Genomic DNA, 6,000 nt, shown 5'->3' on the forward strand with positions numbered 1-6,000 from the left:
TCTCCCCCTGCTTGTGCTCTCAGTCAAATAAGTAAATAAAAATCTTAAAAAAAAAATTGGGGAATATGCAAAATGAAAGAAACTAGTCATAAAATACCATATATCATATAATTCCCCTAATATGAAATGATTACAGCAGGCAAGTTAAGACAGATAATAAATTAGTGTTTCTATGTCCCGAAGGGTTGGGTGAAATGCGGAGTGACTGCTAATAGATATGGGATTTAATTTGAGGGCGACGAAAATGTTTTGAAAGTGATTGTTAAGTGGTAGTTGCACAACTCAATTAAAGTACCATTAATTTGTACACTGAACATGGGTGAACAAAGTGGTAAGTGAATTATATTTTAAGAAAGCTATTTTTAAAGCTATACAAAACTATATTTTTTAAAAAAAGATTAGATATAAGGAATGTTAAAAAAGTAATGTTTTAAAATATTTAAAATACTGAAATTGGGGAAACTTTTTGACTAGATCACATTCAAAGTCATTTTTTCATACTCTCCTTCTGATTCACTTGTCTATCTGAGTGAGAAAAATACAGTAGAGTTATAGCTACATTCATTCATTTGCTCATAATTGGAAGTCTATGTAATCCAAATTTATACTCTACTTCAACAGTTGATAATGGTTGTGACTATTTGCCATACTACCTGTGTACTCTGACTATAATAAACTCTAAGTCGGGTGGATTCTGTCAAATATGTGTACGTTCATGGAAGTGTTTTATACATGTTTACATCATTTGATAACAATAAAAATTTTTAACCAAAATTTCCCAAAAAATCTCAAGTATCTTATAATTCATATTTATTATATAATATGAACCTCTGTTAGCCATTGGTATAGAGAGTTCCCTTACCAATTTCTTCAATAAAAATTTCTTTTTTCAATAGAAGTTGTATACACATATATATACAAACACGACGTGCTGATATACAGAGTGAAATGATTTCTACAGTCAAGCTAATTTACGTTCCATCTCTTCACATACTTGCCTTTCATTATGATGAGAGCACCTGAAATCTCTTAGCAAATTTCCAGTAAACAATTTCCAGTATTACTAACAATAGCCACATATTGTTCACTAGATCTACCTCAACTGAGATTTTACCAAGAAAATGTATTGACTTACACATCCTTTCCTATTACAATTTTCTTGAGGTGAAAATACCACATTTAAAGAACCCAAGCATGATAGAAGCAGGAAAAAAAATTAAACTATATGGAAAAATTTACACAAAATAATTAATTCTGAAGTTATAGAGACAGTTTATTTAACTGGCAATAACTTTTATAAATTTTTGCTTTGCTTCCACATACCCTCATGGTTTCAAGAACTTGCCCATATCACTTTCCCATATTTTTATGACATTGCTTTCAGTAGAAAGATTTTCACATAAAACATCCTTTTGGAGCTGCCCAAATACTGATGTTATTTATTAGATTTCACAGAATAAGGAAGCACTTGTATAAGTATGAAAGAATTCAAAGTTTCTAAAAAGAAAATTAAAAAGTCAAAATATATTGCCCTTCTTTCTTGTTCAACCTATCTCCTGAGAACAAGGAACAATGGTTTACCCCCTCTAAACAGAGTCTACATTCACTGCAAACAAAACCAGTCTTGCATTATTATTGGTCAAGGTGCAAGTAAGTCATTGTCTATCTTTATATTAGGTGAAAAAGATGAAAAAGAACATGATTAATAGTAGAAGTGAAATTTCAAATAGGTTTTGTGTCCAATAAAGAGAGAATAATGTTTTTTTTAAACTCTCTCTTGCTAAAATAGTTACCTACTCCTTGCAGCCCAGTTTACATCCACTATTTTATTTGAATTCAAATTTTAAATTACTATTTAAAATAGTAATAGTAACCAGTTTGTATAACTGATATGAGTACCTCCATAAAATTGGCTGTAAACACAGCACTCACACATATTTACAATTATCTACCTGTGCCCCACACACTGTAATAGTACCAGAGAGCCAGGGAGAGTAGAGCGGCGGGCATACCTAAGCAGCAGAGTGAGCCCTCCATTCCGTCCAGTCTCCCCCATCGCCACTGTTCCTGTTGTATGGCGTCACCCTGGAAGCCTGGTCCTGCTTAAGGAGGAGCAGAACGTGCTATTTTACTTCCTCACCCACTCACATCCAAGCACAGGCCTCAAAGTTCTTGGGGGGGAAGCATTCCCGTCTTTCACCCCTGACATAAATCCGGAGTCCCATGTTTGACCTCCCAAGGTAACAGCCTTTTTGTAAAGCATATTTAGGTCCCATGCTGGTAAAAGTTGGCACAGGAAAGCTGTCGGTTCTTGTTAGGGTAATTACCACCCCGCATTGGAGCATCAGTGTCTGTTTCCTTCTCAAGGATCCACCAAACAAAAACAGGTCGATTTTTCTTCTAAAGACTCAGAACATGGGTGCCTGGTTGGCTCAGTTCCTTAAGCACCTGCCTTCAGCTCAGGTCATGATCCCAGGGTCCTGGGATGGAGTCCTGCATTGGGCTCCAGGCTCAGTGGAGAGTCTGCTTCTCCCTCTCCCTCTGCCCCATCCCCTGCTCATGCTCTCTCTCTCTCTCTCTCTTGCAAAAATAAAAATAAGTAAAATCTTTTAAAAAATACTCAGAACACAATAGGACCAGCAATAATATATACATATATCTCTTTCCAGTTGTTCCAGTATCACTTGTTGAATTACTTACCCATTGAATTACCTTGGCGCCTCTTTTAAAAACCCATTAAGTATTAAGTAGGAGGGTTTGTTTCTAAATTCCCAATTCTTTTTCAATGATCTACATGTCTAATTGCTACAAAAGAATCATATTGCCTTGAATACTGTAGCTTTTTAAGTACGTTTTGAAATGGTTTGGTATTAAAGAATAACACTGGCCTCATAGAATGAGTTAGGAAGCATTCTTTCCTATTTTACTTTTTTGCGGTGTATAAGAAGAATTAGAAGAAATTCCATTTAAATGTTTGGTGGAATATGCCAGTTAAGCCATCTGAGTTTGGGCTTCTCTTTCTGAAAGTTTTCAATTTTTCTAAGTCAGTATCTTTTATAGGTCTATTCAGATGTTCAGTTTCACATTGAGTAAGTTTTAGTAGTTTGTGTCTTCCTAGGAATTTGTCCCTTTCACTAGAGTCGTCTAAGTAGTTGGTATCCAGTTGTTTATAGTATTATCTTATAATCCCAGTTATCTCTATATGGTTGGCAGTAATCTCTCCCTTTTCATTCCTCATATCCATAATTTGAGTCTTCTATCGTTTTCTTTGGTCAGTCTACATAAAGATTTGTCACTTTTTTTTAAAAGATTTTGTTTATTTATTTGACAGAGAGAGACAGCGAGAGAGGGAACACAAAGAAGGGAACTGTGAGAGGGAGAAGCAGGCTTCCCATTGAGCAGGGAGCCTGATGCGGGGCTCGATCCCAGGACCCTGGGATCATGACCTGAGCTGAAGGCAGACGCTTAACGGCTGAGCCACCCAGGCGCTCCAAAGATTTGTCAATTTTTTAAATATTTTTAAAGAGCCAAATTTTGTGGGGTTCTCAAAAAAATTATAGTTTATCTATTCCTATTTCATTAATTTCTGCCCTAATCTTTATTTTTTTCCTTTCTGCTTGCTTTGAATTTAGTTTGCTTTCATTTCTATTATCTTAAGGTGGAAGTTTAGGTTATTCCTTCTTTTCTTGTTTAGATGCCCACACCTATAAATTTACTTCTAAGCGCTCTTTTCCATGTTTCAGGCTATGTATCTCCATTTTGTTCATATTTTATCTCAAAATACTATCTAACTTATCTTGTGATTTCTTCTTCCAGCACCACCCTTCTTTTAAAGTAGAGTAGTTAATTTCCTCTAGAACAGCCTTGCCCTAAGAGAGGCATAGTGTGGAAGAGAGGAAGCCAGAAAGAAAGTGCTCTGAGGACCCCCTAGAATTTTTATAGTGGGATTTTTGAACCAAGGGCATATTGAATTATAATGTAGTTCTAAATCCTAGGTGTACTTTGTTTACTTTCCTTTATCTTTCCCAAGTCTGCCCTGAAATACATGGACTCTTAATCTGCTCTCCACACTCTCTCTTTTCTCTCCACGCTCTATCTACAAAATAACTAAATAAATCTTAAAAAAAAGAATCACATACTACAGTCTGCAGTCAGCAAAGGATAGTAAAGAAACAGGTCTGTATTTTTATATTGAAAATGGTTTTATTTTTGGTCCCATAATATTGCTTATCATGTTGTAGAATGATTCAGAGTAAAGAGTAGATTATAGTTTTCCTACTTTGCAAAGTATTTACTAATTGTAAAAGACTAACATTTACAAATTTTACTGATTCATTTTAATTCTTTGTGAATCTGAAATGAGCAGCTTGTTCAATAAATCACAAATGACACAAGTGTTGCGTAGTTAAAAAAGAAAACCAAGAATGAGATAATTATGTATAAAATGGAAAGCATAATGACAATTTTGTCTGAATAAAAACAATATAAATCCCATTACTTGTTGCATTTAAGAATATGAAAAGATGCATTATGATGAAAAATATAATTTAATTGTGCAGCTAAGTAGCAGTGTTTCTTCATATGTAGTCAAATAGACAAATTAAGGAAAAGCCGATTAGGTCCTAAAAAATTCATCAGTAATTCAAGAGAGACAGAAGGATCAGGGTATAGTAGCGCTACTGAGTGATTATTACAACATCCTTTATAACCAAAAGGGTAGCTATTTCCTTAAATAAGATTTACAAAGTGGGAGAGCAGGATAAAGAAATGTATGAAAACAGAGAAAATAGGTACTGCCTAGAAAATTATTAAAAATGGATGAGGCAATAAGCAGCTAGCATTCATTCTGTCCATGGACTTGTCTTTGGAATTTCACTTAATTAGAATACAGTATTGTCAGTCACTCACTTCTACAAAGACAAAAAATACAGCATATCAAACATTAAAAAGAGAATGATTCTCCAAATAGGTTGTCCCCATCTACAACAGAGACAGGGGACTTATTTTCTAGTGACGTAAATAGCATATAAATCAGTCTAAGGAATTTCATCTTAACATGAACTTCTTCTAAAATTGTCAAATTGTCAGTAAGATTTCATTAGGATTTTTAAGCAACATTATATAATTGCTGTAGTATTACGATGCAGTGGATTATTTCTTCCAAGTAGGGAGAAGACAGTGACCTGACAGTGACCTGAGAAGTTGAAGTGGACAAAAATGAATGTCTTTGAAAACTTCAGAGGGGTGGCACACAGCAAACATCTATAATTAAGAAGTCTCTCTCTGTCTCTGAAGTTAATCTATGTTTTGCTCTAAGAATACCTGCAGTATTAGCTTGTTAATATTTATCTCAATATAAAATTTCATGTGTCATCATTCCATTGGTTTCTGACACCAGGTAAGGATTCTCAGGGTGAAAAATGCCTTGCTAATTAAATCATATTTTCCCAATTTTACTTGTAAGTGGCACTTATTCCTAACACTTTTCTCATCTGAAGAAATGTAAGAGGCATTGCGTTTTAATTGGAAAAGAAATTTAGCTCATACAGAGCTGGCGGATGTACAGTTTCACTGATTACTTTTCTCTCCCCCTTAAGAAAATTGGTTTCGTGGTTAAGCTTAAAGGATCAGGAAAGAACAATCATTATGAGACTGTTACATAAAGTTACAGTAAAAAAGGTCAATTCAGTAGAAAAGAGTGATCACCTCACTCACTAAGTACACTTTGTTTCTACCTTGTGGAAAAAAACAACAAATATGCCACTTCACACTGTTAATGATTGTACATATTGTTATAAATAAATTTGCAGGAGCCAAAAAAATCAACCAAACTAAAAAGACAGCTTGACAAATTCAGGCACCTGCACTGAGGAAAAAAAAAAATCACTTAAGCAAATCTTTTTCACAAGGTGGTTCAGTTTTAATGACAGCATGTGAGCATTGGTTGAATGCCCAGATGCTGTAATTTATTTATTTATGTATTTATTTATTTATTTATTT

The sequence above is a fragment of the Ursus maritimus genome, unplaced genomic scaffold (assembly GCF_017311325.1).
Source record: "Ursus maritimus isolate PB19 unplaced genomic scaffold, ASM1731132v1 scaffold_9, whole genome shotgun sequence".
NCBI lineage: Eukaryota > Metazoa > Chordata > Mammalia > Carnivora > Ursidae > Ursus > Ursus maritimus.